The 15,179-nt window shown below is 34.3% G+C and overlaps 1 protein-coding gene across 4 annotated transcripts in view; it reads right to left on the bottom strand.

Moving 5' to 3' along the window:
• LOC119639619 (protein tramtrack, beta isoform) overlaps window positions 1–10,779 on the bottom strand; it is a 42,336-nt gene extending 31,557 nt beyond the window's left edge. The window contains exons 1-2 of one of the 4 annotated variants that reach the window (XM_038037100.1): window positions 10,120–10,779; window positions 9,692–9,943 (exon numbers count right to left, since the gene is read on the bottom strand). The gene's annotated coding sequence lies outside the window, so the exon portion shown is untranslated. The remainder of the gene's footprint in view (window positions 1–9,691; window positions 9,944–10,119) is intronic. The other 3 variants (XM_038037102.1, XM_038037106.1, XM_038037104.1) reach the window with 3 other exon arrangements.
• Window positions 10,780–15,179: the final 4,400 nt, after the last annotated feature.

Here is a 15,179-nt window from a genome sequence, read left to right as displayed (position 1 = left end):
TAACAAATTTAAGTGGAGTGAAATAGTCCATGATGCCTTTGTGGATATCTTTCATCTTTCGGTTTATTCGGCCTCGCCCTATTTGGAGGTTAACTTAGGAGTTTCAAGTAAAATTTTGAGTCGAGAACAAAAAAAACGAGAATTTGGTCGCATAAGTTTGCGGTCGTATGCCTGGTATCAAGAGTCATTCAGTCACTTAATATTATTAACCAATAAGAAGGGTATGTATCGAAGTGATTTAAGTGTTCTTAGTTGTTATGTACACATTCTCTTCACATTCTATCCCCATATTATGGTCTTTATCGCATTAATGTTCAAGAATATGTATAGTATAGAATTTATTTTTTGTGTATCACTGGACGTATACGAGTGCTTGTTATTTGCCTCTATCTTTCGATTCTGTATTCCTTTGCGTAAAATATTGCACTGATCCTCTCTGAAAGGGAGCCTTGAGAGAATGAGGAAAACAATCTCATATAAAAAACATGCACACAAGAACATAATCGCTGAAACAAGAAGTACGATGTATTGAGTCGATCGTCGCGAGCACCACACAATGTGCGGCTCTCTTTTCCCTCCGCTTGGGTTCCACCAATGCATGAAAGTTATACATAGAAACAACACAGAAAAAATATACAAAAATATTCTGTTTATCAGTTTTATTAAGTATTGTTTCGGTGCCTGCTGGCTAGGCACGATTATTTTTGTTTGTGGTCAGGCGAGGATCGCAACCACCTACTGGCACGCTCATCATCGTGTGAAAGCAAGAGAGACAAATGGACTTTTCTCACATAAATGTATATGTATAAATTTCGCGAATTACGAAAATTTCTCTTTCCCCAAAGAAAGCAATAATAATTTTTCTTTACAATACATACAAAGACAGGTTACGTAAAACTCCGCGATACTTGTTAGTATCCCTCCTTGCGAGTGGTCGTTGCTTTTGTTCTTTAGTACTGTTTATATCGACTGATAAAAAAAAAAGAAAACGAGAAATTACACGCGAATTGCTTTCGGAAAACCTAAAGAAAGCGTCTAGTATGTGGGAAGGCAATGCACTGTGAGAAGTGAAATTAATTATATTACGCCAATGTCGAAAAATCATCCTTCATCGTAAAATGCTACAATTTTTAACTCTTCATCCAACAATTTTGCAATAATTAAAAAACACCCATCAAAGTTAAACCGCATTTCTTGAAGAAATTCGGAAGATTTTCCCAACTATGCCCTTTTGTTTTGTTCGCAGACATCAATTTCAATAAATTATTTTTTATTATTTTTAGCATAAACTTTATTGAAACCGTTTATAAATTCACGGCAGAAATGATACCTTTATTTCACCTTATGCCGGATTCTGGTCCTCGTTTTAACATTTTCAAATTAGTGCGTGATATAAAAAGTCTCCGCTGTTTCTTGCTACTAGATATCGGGCAACATTCGCCTGATTGTCTCAAGCGGACATGAGCTTAAAAGGTCACTTTTCAGCTTACATTTTTTGTGAAGATAGTTTTCTACGTCTTTGCTTTTGTTAAAAAGTATATTGATTTGAAAATGACTGAAATGGCAGAAGGAATACGCTATGTGATGCTTTTTTACCATTAAACGGGCAAAATATGCAAGAACATGCCGAAAAACTAACGAAATGTAGGATGAGGATGCTGTGAGGGAAAGAAGGTTCCAGGAGTGGTCTGCTCGATTCCGTTCTGGAAATTTTGATGTGAAAGATCCACCTCACTCTGGTTGGTGAGTCACTGAAAAAGCCGATGAAATTTTGCAACCGGTAGAGCAAGATCAGCACTCAAGCTGTCAGGAAATAGCGGAGGCGCTATAGATAAGCCCACGACAGTTTGGAAGCATTTGAAAAGAGCACGCTATAAACAGGAGCTCAAAAGAAGACCAAAAATCCGCGGAGACCTTTTATATCACCCATTATTTTGCTAAACTGACAGATAAAATACTACAATCAAATTTTCCAACAATTCTATGAATGTGTAGAAAAAATTTTCGGGAGAATTCCATTAAATAATAAGCAATCCTGGGTGAAGTGAAACACTTCTGGTTAGTCGTCTAGGAGTGAATAATAGCTTGCAAACCGTGCAACCTAAAATTGCAATAGTGCAGCACTCTCTGTTTTAATGCGTCTCATCAAGAGGGGGTGTAATATACAATAGATCTCTCTTATACTCTCTCTGTGTCTCTCTCGCTCTTTCTCCTTTCAAGTCATGAAAATGTCCGTAAAAAAAATAAGCAAAAACAAAAGGAAATATAAAACAACAACGAAAACAGTATAAAATCAAAAGTGGAACACACAAACATCAACTGAATCCTAAGGTAGTCGTAAAAGAAACTCACGCACATTCAAGCCGACACGACTCAACAACTGATGATATGATGATGGGCCAGCGAGTGAATGTTGGAATAACAACTAGATGAACGCATGGACATTGTGAGTGTGTTTATGCGTTTTGTTATTTTAAATAGGTGGATGAATGAATGGCTGAATAGAGTGTTGAATATGTATTTGTACATACTTTTTACACAGTACTATGTGGGTAAACAAAATTGTGATACACATTGATATAAAGGTCAGTGACCAAAACATATACTGTTGTGCTGAAAAAAGCGATGGAAAAACCTAAAAAACAAAAACTCTACATAATATTAAAACAATAACAACGATATGTTCGTAAAAACACAGAAATCAAATCATAAACCACATCAAGATCGAATTTAAAATATAAAAGTTGAGCTTAGGCCGAATTATTGAATGCCCAACTCTAGAAGTCTGTGCACAATGATTGACTGATCGCAAAGCATGATTGATTCGATATATCGATCACCTATCGTACGTATAGAAAATTGTGTGTGTAAGTGTTTTATGCCGAGGACTTCCCTCCACGTGTCTCACCTATTCTTACAAGAAATCTTAACTTCCCCAGGCATTTCGACAGAAGGGAAAAGTGTTTACTTACGTAGATTTCCTGATGGCTAGAATTCCTCATTGGTACCCTGCACATGGCCGATTTCATTTCGTAAAATATTTATTTTATTGAAATAAGAATGATATCAAGACTTTTTATCGGATTAGTAGATGAAGGAGAAGAAAATAATTCAACTGGTGTAGGCGTCTCGTACGTTTGGTTGCCTCCACAGCCACGTTCACATTATTGGTCCTATTTAGCTCATTTGTGCGTTAGCTGAAGCGGAGACCTCGCTAACAGCAAACTTAGGATCACACTTACTTTAATTTTTTTTTTAGTTTATATTCGATATGGATTGGACTTGTTAACTTCAATTTAGATCCATAATCCAGTAACGTTATTGAACTCCGTTGATGGTATTCAAAAATTTACATGGTGATGAAATATTTGATGCTTTTTTATTAAAATTTTTGATTTTTTGATTTTTAGGTTATGTTTGACTCATTGGTGATGAAATTAGTTTAGTTTAATTGAGTAGCATGCTGAAGTTGGTTGCGGATACCCCAAAGACAGCATGAAGACTGAGGATCACACTTAAAGCTCTAAACTAAGCATTGTGTTGTACTCTAGGAGAAAGTGACCAATAACCCGATGTTTAGCGCGTTATGATTGTTTCCACGTCGATTTGATTTAACAAAAAAAAAAAAAAAAAATTTAAGACATGAAGTTAGTTTTCTCTAGAAGCATCTTATTATAACGAACGGATAGAGAAAAGATAAGCACATCTATATCGATACCACTGTTTGGATGGGCACAGTATATATACAGGGGATACTGTGTGTACACTTCCATACCTTAAAAAAAGCTTTGGAATAAAATATACCATCTAGGATGGATATGATAAGAGAAGGAGTTTGTTTTCTCCTTGAACTCTGAATATGTGAACCTCTCTCGATTCTTCGCTTCTAAATATCATGTGTGAATATTTCTGTGTTCATTTTTGCGAACGGCAGAATGTTAACCACAAATACTACACAGTTGGGCAGATAGACAGGCAGACAGACGAAGGGACGGAGATTAGGTAGGCGTGGTCAACACTTTCTAGTTTTCACAGGTACTACAGCATCGCCTGTAAAATATGCGGTGAAATTTTCATCAATTTATTTATAAATAATAATTTGATCATAATTAAATCTTAAATAAGTAATGCGACCATGACATTTTAAATCTCCGTAAGAGAAACTAATCTTCCTGATGGCATATTCTTGACGATTGATTTGATCTACTACTACCATTAATTAGAGCTATATTCCTGAAAATAATTTGTTCGAGTGCATCCAGTACACCGACAGTGAAGCGCAATCGTAAAAACCAAACACCTCGTGTCATCGGCTATGTTTTTAAGATAAGCTTACACGGTAAACACGTAGTAACATACGTCGGGAAAGAAGTTATTGAGTAAAGACTAAGTGATGTAAATTTTTGCAAAGTCACCCATTATTTCAATCTCAGTAGGTAGCATTATTATTAAAACTTGTATGAGCAAATTGACGGCTACAGACGTTTTGTAGGGGAATCCTTCCAGTTTTCGATAAGAACAAAGTTTCCATAGCAATGGCAAGCTGTTATTTATTAGAGGATGATGTATCCACTGAGAATCTTAGGCGTAACGTAAGATTTTCGACGCGTCATTTTCGACATAATTAATTGAAGGATAAAATATGTAAACTTCCATTTTCTTGCTGACGAATACAAAATTAACAAAAACGCTATTCCCCCTTCGTCCATCTCCAACCAAATTTATGAAACCTTTTACTCTATTTCGTCTGGGTTATACATATGCACATGTATGTAAATATATATGTGCATATGTACACGATGGTTGCCTTGTTGGCATTCTGTCAACTTTAGGGTTTGTGATCTTATTTAAAAATGTGCGCACGCATACACACTCGCATACGTATATAAGTATATATAGACACAATCCATTATTCTTTTATGCATACATTTACACTGTGTTCCTTTCGTTTACAATGAAGATAACGATCGCAGTGTGCGGTGATGACGGACTCTCGCGTTGAGAGAGCGAAAAACAAACTTTTCGGGTAAGAAAGTAAACAGAACAACTTCTTACGTGTATCTTTACTTACAACCATACGATTAAAATAACTTTGTTATGAGCTTGTATATGCGTGTATGTGTTGTGTAAAGTCTTACAAAACCTGAAAGAATTCACTTCTCCTCCTTTGTAATTTCTTAATCTTCCCTAAATTTTTTTTTTTTTTGTTTAGCTTTCTTTCAGTTTTCTACCTGTTGTTCGATTATTTTTACTATACGCTTTGAATTTCAAAAAGTTTTGTGTCAAACGAATTTGTCGGAGGGGAGATTATACAAGTTTCGTGACAACGCTTGTAACAAAACATGAGTTCTGTTTCCTGAAGGTCTTTAACATGTCTCTTTCATTTATTCTACACGCTTTTCAAATAAGAAGTTATTTGTGTAACACCTACGAAGAAGGAATCGTCAAAACGGACACGACGCAGCGGATTTAATTTACAAACGTAAATTTTATTGACGGGCGGGAAGCTAAGAAACTAAAAAATCTTAAATACATATATTTATCCGAGTCATGGAAACATGAAATTGAAAACAGCATAGCTTGGATTGGTATCTCAACTGCCTTTCAAAGTGCATCTAATTTTTTTATTTGTTTTTTCTTGTGGATGATGTTTTCAACTCACATTTGGAAAACTGTTGAAACCTTTATGTTGTTAGTTGTTAGACAAGTCTGTTCTAATAAAAAAGGCGACAGACTGGGGCCGAGATATGAAAGAACATATTGCGACTGAACAAAACACAGCAAAACAGACGCTTCAGACGAATTCGATAATGATAAAAAAGATTAACACAATAGTTCTTATAAGCAGTTTCCCCGAATTTTTTCTCCCTTTTTCCTAAAAGTTTGGTGATATAAATACAAACCTATTTTAAAGCTTTTGGAATGAAAGGAATATCTCTCGTATTATGTTGCTTACCAAAATCTCTGTTACATTTACTACTTAGTGCCGGACTTATTTACCCAGCAACTGACTCCTATTTTTAAAACCCCTTTAAGTCGTAGCTCAGTAAAAACATATAAATGTCATTCTGTTGCATTTCCAGATCATTTCTTTTAATCTTTCAAGACAATTATAAAAGCCCCGCCAAATGTCTCTTAGGGCCTCTCCAATTGATTTTTCTATCATCTTTCGGAAAGTGCACCTAGAATTTTGGAATTCTAGGGTTTTTTGGGAATAAAACTTTTTGTTCGCTGCTTTTTTTTTTGTATTGCGATTGGAGTTCAAACGGACTGCGTTCCACCGGCGCTTTGCAATTTGCTAAATCGCCTGAAAATCTGAAAACTTTCGCGAAAGTGGCATATCGCAGTTGAAATTTTCCGTAATAAATCCTTGCATTTATTCTCATAGGGAAATGCGTCCTAGTTGTGCCTTTATTGTTGTATATTGTTGCATACAGGCATAGAGAGAGTGAAAGAGAGAGAGAGAGAGAGAGAGAAGAAAAGGATAAAGATAAGGATGGAGAAGCGAAGAATAAAGTGAGTACTGCTAAAAAAGAAGAATTGAACTTGACAGCATTTTTTATAGAAAAAGAGCAGATTAATAATGAAGAGAAAGAAATGAAATGAAACTTTTTCTCAAAAAGATTAGATCGCGTGCATTTGTCATTTTACATTACATCATTGAAATTTTCAATCAAAGAACAAACGATAAGATCGGTATTAAAAAATATATCGGCCATGAAATAAAGCAAAATAAATTTGTGTTTTGTACTAAATAAGAAAAATAAAAACTCATAACCTAAGCATATATATAGAAATGCCAACTTTGGTCTGTCTGTCTAGTGCAGGAAATTTAAATAAAAACTTGAAGATATGGAAAGATAATCCTGATTGAAATCTGCAGACCTACAAGTATAATAGGATAGGAGATATGTTTTGGGACTTTTTTTTTATCGTAAATTATTGAACTCTTTTCATTATTTAATTTTTCATTATATTATTATAACGTAAGAAATTTTAAGCAAGACCAGGTCCACACATATTCTGACTGACAAAGATTTGAAAGTTTAGAGTGTTTTTAATGATGAATATCGTTCGGTGTATGCAAAATGAATATAACACGTTTATAATCTGTTACCATAATCATCCTGATCATCAGGGAATTTATGCAATACTTTGAAACATTTACTTTCCATTCGCTTATTAAATTATCATTTAACCCAATTTTGGAAAACAAATAAATCCCATTAATATTTATATACGCGAAGACAATTCCCTTACATATATATATATATATATATATATATATTAATATATATTTAAAATTTTTAAAAAGTGGTTTTTGTTACGAAAATGTTTAAAACGGTTTATATGTTTACGGTGTCATTTATGTTGAATGAATGCAAACGAGGAGCAAAAACGCAGAAAGCGAGAAAAAGAGTGGCAAAGAGAGAATGAGAGAGAAAGAAAATAGAGAAAGCAATCGAGATGAAAATTAATCTCTATAGAAAGAATAATATAAAAATGAGCACATAACGGTTCTTATTATTATTATTATTATTATTACAGTGAGTAGTCGAAATGCGGGTATTTTATGTTGTAGGAAATATGTGTGTAAATAATTAAAACTAAAATTGTAAAAATAAATGTGTTTCGCTCATGATGCACATACATATGTTTATCCTCAAAAATTGACGACTTTAAGTTTAATGTTTCATCACTAACTTACTATCTTGCCGATAAATGAAAAGAAACAAACAAACAAACAAAAAAAGTGCGATAACAACAATACCGAAAGAGAGAGGTTTTCGCATGTGAAACCCAAAGCCAGCAAAACAGACAGTAGTAGTGTTTGAATGCAACGCAAATATCGCTTATTCGTAATATGCATGTATATATGTATTTATGCATGTATGCATATGAATGTTTGTTAACTAAGTTTAGAAATGAATGATGCGGAAAAATTTGTCTTTTATTTTTATATATAGTTTTTTGTGCCGCAAATACTAACTGCCGTCTTATGAAAAATTGAAAATTTCCACAAGAAAGGCTCTCCTCATAAGAGACGCAACAGACGACAATGCACACAATAAAATGTCAATAAATTGTGTGCCAAGTTTTTGTTTTCCCTAAATTGGCATTTGGGTTTGCGTGTACAAGCATGCATACAAACACATATGTATCTACTTTCAGTAATTATATGTAAGTACGTAAGTACATGCATTCATATACGCATATATACATGTATGTATATATGTAAACATTCTTTCTTCACATTTATTTGAAATTGTTCGCAATTTTCGATTTGAAGGTGTGGTACCATTGCAATAATGTTTACCTAAACTCTATGGAGAAATTATAAAAATTGCAATTCTTTTATGCGCTGCACTTAAATGCAGTATTTTTGACGATGAGCCCAACATCAAAAATTTATCTTGGACCAATACAATGATTACGCACGCCATGTACGCATTCACAATTGCGAGTTAGTTCAAGCAATTGATTTATTTTATATGAATTAATTTGGTTCTCCACGTAACCTGGACGAATATTCAGTTTTCCTTTCAGGCCTTATAGAGACCGCTTTTCTTATGGATTTGCTTGCTTGAAATGCTTGCTGTAAGCGTACGATGAGTTGTTGTTATGCTTACCTAGCCAGTAGTAGAGAGATAGATCTTATTATCAGAATATCTGTAAATTATTTCTTGGCGTTCTCAATCGGTAAAGGGTAAAGGGGTAACAATTTCCATATTTACTAAGCTATTTTCATTCCAAATTATTTCGGTTTTTGAATTTTCTTTAAATAATTTACATATTAAAAAACTTTTCGGCTAAGTGGAAGAGGAATTCAAATCTCTTGTGCGTAGTACTTCGCATATTCGTTGCTGATTGTACAAGTAGCGATTCGGAATAAGTGACATGGAACTTTCTTTTGGGGAACGTACATTAGTGTATAGCTAATGAAATTCGCCGTTAACATTATTCTCACACTTTCATATTTCACAGCTTGTATCCCTTTTCGAGCAAGTGTGTATTAGTGCTTGAATTTGTATTTACACACAGCCACTCACATAAGCCAACGTGTATACATGTATACGTGTATGTGTATGTGCACTTCATCTTATATGAAATCATCGCAAAGCTAAAAAGTCACTTAACCTCAAGTGCAAATAAGCCGATCAACCAAATTATCTCATGTCGTGAAATTGTTTGCTTATAATTTACTTGAAGGCTTGATAGACGCCTTTTTCCAGTCATTGATAATTTAGACTCAATTAATGCGAGGAGCCACCATTATAAGCACACCATAATATCAAAGTTATCTGGAACCAACAGGACGGAAAAGTGAATTGTTTAAATCCTCCTTCTTTTCTATTTGCTTGCTCATTGTTAATTATACAGATATATACACTTACACACACACACACACACACACACACGTAAAAACAAACACAAATCCATATACCTTTGATATTGATAGTGACAGACTACGATCTCTTGGATATCGTTTATTTTTGCTTTTCGTGAGAAGTCTCTTTCCACAGATGTGCCAACATGAGATCAATCGATAATTTAAGGGCGATTTCATTCATCGCGTGTAATAGGTTTTCACATCAAATAACTCCACAACGGCATTCTACGTATTACAACGTATCAAGTTTGCTTTTAAAAATAGCGACTAAGTTTAGTCACTTAGAGCGAGCGCACTTACCTTTAATCCACAAGTCGACAAAAAGCAGCTATCAAATTAATCTTATGCGATTTGTTACAGTCCATAAGTTTGTTACAGTGGGTAACACTGTTTTCAACAATCAAGAGGGCGACTCGACAATCAATTTGCAAGATTCTCAAATTTGTAAAACAAAAGTATAAAATTTGAGTAAAACCACATAATATGCACACACACAGAAAAATTCATTGAAAAATGCATTTGTTTTAACAGTTGTTTTCTCACTTTATTCGCCTTTTAAAGTTTTCATTAATATATTTAAAGAAAAATGAAATAAAATATATATATTTTTTTTTAATTTTCATTTGTTCAGCGTGAACAAAAAATTGTTTATAAAATATTGTTCCAATAGGGAAAAAATCACATTATGAATAAATAAAAAACCAATACCGCACCAGCGGCTGACAAACCTCAAAAATATACTGAATACGTAGGGATATCAAGAGCTTTGTTGTCCCTGATAGATTGTAGATGGAATAGTTGGTTGACTGGTTGTCGGTTGTTTTCGTTTTGCTTGGACTCGAATACGAATCGCAGTAGTCGGCAACATCAACCCGAAGCTTACTCGAAAGCACAAAAGATACTTAAAATACAATCGACAACAACAACCATTTGTACACAACGAGGAGAGCCTCCCTATTGAAATTTTGATAGGAAAAGGAGAATGGAAGAAGAGTAAAGCATAAACGCACACACTCTCACATACTTTGACGGAGAATAGTACACTGTTGATCCCCGCGCTGTGTATTGTTTTTATTAAAATGCTCATGGAGGCGAATGCAAAAACAATGCTTATATATACACATACATTCACACATTCAGTTATACTTTTTCTTCAACGAGTTAAAAACACCCGTCCACACTACACTACACTCGCGCACTCATACAAAAAATTAAAAAAAGAATGAACCGAGAAAAGAGATAAAAACGAAAGGGAAGCTTAAGACGGAGGCAAAATATGAATAGGACTACTCTACTACTGGCTGCATAGTCAGATATCCATGTAAAAAACACTCGCTTCCGAACACGTAAACATTATGTGGACGAACGAAATCATGCAATTGAAAATTAGAAAATGTACACGCACATATATACATATGTATGTATATTTACACAGCAGATAACCAATTTTGTTATGCATCGACATTTTTTTTTTTTTTTATAAAAATGTCATTTTACATTTTTGAATGACACTTTCTTCTTTGATTGAAATGTTTCTTTTTCCTTTTCTTGTACATAATTCGTTACATTATTGTTAGGAAGAGCTTATGCTTATTGTGGCATTATACAGAATGCTGATCACTTTTTGCGTAAGTGCATGGACGGACTAGTGAATGAAATTAAATGAAATATCAAGCGGTTAATATTTTAGACTATTTAACCAGTTCTCAAAAATCACAATAATTGAGGCGCAAAAAGCAGCCAAAGCGAAGAAAAAACGAATAAAAAAAAATAAGTTAAAAAGACAACGGAGAAGAATACAAACGAATACGAAAAACGAACACAACATAAACCAGAGTATGGAAAAAACAAATTCATTGTCGTGTAAAAAACAGCGAGAGATAAACCGCTATTGGGGAGAACAAAACAGAAAAGAGAGAGCATGCAATCGCATAATTCCGCTTGTGTTTACGAAACCAATTTTCGTAAACATTTACATCGCTCAGCAAATGGGGGCCACTCTCTTGTGCTCTTGTTCTCCTCTTTCTCCACTTTCTCTCTCATAGCATTAAAAAATCAAATCTTTTATCGCTGCTTATGCGAGCAGTTAGCCTATGAATTATTCACTAGTTTCTTATTGCTATTCTCCTTTTGGTTTATTTCAGTTTCTTTTAACCCCAAAGTGTACTTTTATGAATTATGTTTGCTCCTCTTTATTTTGCGTTTTTGCTTTTTTTTGCTTGTTTATATATATGTTTATATGTAAGTGTTCTTCGTGCTTTTACTTGAACGGTAGAACACATCTGCATACGTATTAATATATGTTTTAGATTTTACAAAATATGCTGCCCTCAGCACATGCATACACGTATATATTCGTGTGTATTTCACAACAGCGGAATTTTATATAAAAAAAGTTTCTGCGTGCTTTCAAATAATTGTTACATCGTGGCTGTTGTCCTCGATCTGTGCATTTTTATTTTTTACGCTATAACGCATGCTTACATGGACTTGTAAGCTCAGCACATTTTACCTTGCCTTTGCAATATTTTTACTTAGCGTAAGGGGAATATTAAGTTTGCGAAATGCTCACAACACATAGCCACGTACACATAGAATATATACCTATATTCTTATGCGATACATTATATATATACGTTATCCAATTTCTAGTCTTTTCAGACAAAACGTTTTTCAATATTTTATCAAATAATTTTAATGAAATCAATAAATTGGCTGCGCTTAAAGAGGGCAGGCATTACTTGTACATTCATGTGTATATCGGTAGGAAAGGTTTTTAAACAGGAACCACTAACAACTGCTGAGAGCTGTGTTAATTGTTTTCATTGCAACAATAAAGCAATCTGTAATGTCCAATTTGTTTACATATGTTGAATAATTGTTCAAGTATTTGTATAAAAATTTGGCCACATACGAGAATAAACGAAAAATGTGAGAATAAGCGTCCAATTTGATAATTGTTTGCAGTCGTTTGCACTAGCACTTAGAGGCAATTACCATTTGATTGGGAAGCTTGAAAGAGTAGTGAAGTAATTTGTGCCTAAGGATCAAGACCTTTGCTAGGCTAGTAAAAGGTCGCTATGATCTGTTAACCATTTTTCTATGTTTTCCCTCCTTCTTTCCCTTTTCTCTCTCCTACTTGCGTAAGATATCCAAACATAATTTTACACCTCACGAACGTTGCAGCCAATCCACACTTGTACTCGTGTATAGCTGGCATGATGAAACAAAAATTATTTGTCCGCATATCTTCACATAATTATTATTTCTCCTCTCTTGTGACATGTTTTCACCTTTTAATGAAAGGAAGACCAGTAGCGCTAGATTCCCCGCGCGTTCACGCTTATCAGGAATATTGATATACAGTAGAATCCTCAATGCTATTTGCAAGTACACCAGCTCTAATGGTGAGCATAATAGCACGCACTGTTTGTGGTTTTCATGTACACTGACTCGCAGGCAGCATCTCTTTAAGAGAATTACACCCATAGATTTTGAATAAATCAAAAGAATCGTCAAAAAGGCGAATCGCCTACAAATTGTGTATTGCAAACATACACTTGCTGAATGAAGAGCACTCTGTTTCTTTATTGCTATTCACGACTTGGCAGAGGAAAACCTTTTCTCTGTTTCGCTAAAAAAGAGAGGTATACCTACACGTAGAGAGTAGCGGTTGTGAAAGGCAGTTGATTATTGTTGTCGTATGTGAACTTTAAACCCATCGCAGGGTGCATTAAAGATGCCAAACGTTCTTTGGATGTGAAATCAACCTTCGAAGCGATTAATAGAATCGAATTAACTATCTCGACTAGAGCGTCCACCTGTTGAGACTGTACTTCTGCTTTCAAAACTTCCCTTTCAATGCTGTCGGACTAAATACACAAATAGTTCAAGTGAATCAATAAATTTGCGGACGGTTGATAAAAATCTGATTACTCTCTGTGCTCTCTCCAGCATGATCTTTCCTATACACTGTCAGCCGAGTGGGCTTTCACGCTAAAGTTTGTGTTGATTTGATTAGATATATAGATGTGTGTGTGTGTGTGTGTTATGCTTTGGATATGTTATTATTATGCCTTATTACAGCGGATAGGTTAAGTGTTGTCGTGAGTGAAAATCGTGCCATGGCCCTGTTAGGTACGGAAAGGTCTTTCCAGTAACTTCCTCCCTTTGTCCCTTGATGTCGAGACAGTGACCAAATAGTCTCTGAAATCTAATACACACATCCAGCCTTATACCAAAGATATATTGAGGGAAGATAGCAAGTAGGTGCAAACACCGTAATTTATAATCATTGCAAATACATTGAATATTCTGCTTGGATTAGCTCTGTTTATCTCAATCTATTCGGAAATCTTGAGGACGTTACAGACAGGGACTCAGTAACAATACAACAGAAACGAAATAGAAATATAAAGGAATTTAAGGATATTGGATTAGATGACTGAAACATTTACAATTAACAAGAAGCGGTCATATTCCGCGATACGTCTGTAGTTAACGACAATCGTCATCACTGTTTGTTTTGTTTACCTAATTGTCTATTGTGGAATTTTAGTAGAAAGGTTATGGTTTTTTTTTGTTAATTTTATTAGTGTTATTAGAGATTGTAAAGCAGTTTTGTTGTCTTCTCTGTCTATGATTTGCAGTCGCATTTTAGAAGCTATTAAGAATGGTTTTTACGTGTGAATGTAACAGAAAATAAAGATTGTGACTCCATTTCAGTTCATAGAAACCTTTCGTATACACGTAGAGACGTTGCACAAAAGTATTTTTTTAATGTGCGGTTTCTTTTCTGATCACTAAATGTGGAAAATTTCCTTTTTACAATATCAGATTAATTACTTGCGGGTTAACCCTACTTTGAATGGGTTTTTATAACAATACGGGTTTTAGATGATAGCGATAGCTTGTTAGTTTGTCAATACAATTTTTCTTCTAGAGATTTGCCATCCATAGTAAACACACTCACCGTTTTCAAATGAAGTACTTTATAATCGAACGTTTCGACAACGTGCAACGCGAAACAGCTCGGAAGTAAAGAGAACAACTATCCTTCGCTTCGAATTTGCATTTTATAAAAGGATTAATTATGGGAAAAGAAATGTACAGAGAGAGTTCGTTCCGTTAAAACGATTACGTTTTCTTTTCCAATTTTATTTTGTGTTTTAAATTAAGTTCTGTTTATTATGTTAATAAATGTTTTCATAATATTAAAAAAAGCTATGCGCATACTAGCCAAGTAATGGTACACACTTCGCCATGAGAATAGATACAAAGTTGTATTAACAAAAAGATAAAATGATGTGAAAAGTTTTCCATTATATTTTTCGCTATTTTTTGCTTGTTATCAACTCACACACACTGGTGATAAAGCGGCAAAACACAAAAGGAGAAGTGCTCAGGCTAAACTAAGTGCGCAACTATGGTAAAGAATCCATTAATTGTATTATTAAAGAATTTATTTATTGCAGTTTTGGTTTAAATTTGCACCATTTTTGTGCTTGAGACTGTATAATACGTATTTAAGGCTTTGGCTGTATATGCCTGCTTGATGGTCACATATCAAGTTTGAAAATGGGTGGGTGTATATATATCCGACAATGGATAAAAACCGTCGTAACGACAATTTATAATGAAGTTAACGGCCATGAGCAAATTTTAGTACGTGATAAATGAACGAAAACTTATTGAATTTTTTTATTTTAATCGGCGATAGTAAAGGAGAATAGCTTAAGGTCACGTTTGTTTTTCCATGTTGTAACTTAAGAAAGAACAAATCTCTTTG

This window comes from Glossina fuscipes, unplaced genomic scaffold (genome assembly GCF_014805625.2).
Source record: "Glossina fuscipes isolate IAEA_lab_2018 unplaced genomic scaffold, Yale_Gfus_2 112, whole genome shotgun sequence".
In the NCBI taxonomy this organism is placed as follows: domain Eukaryota; kingdom Metazoa; phylum Arthropoda; class Insecta; order Diptera; family Glossinidae; genus Glossina; species Glossina fuscipes.
The sequence above is the reverse complement of the archived record's forward strand: the minus strand, read 5'-3'. Positions and strand labels throughout refer to the sequence as shown.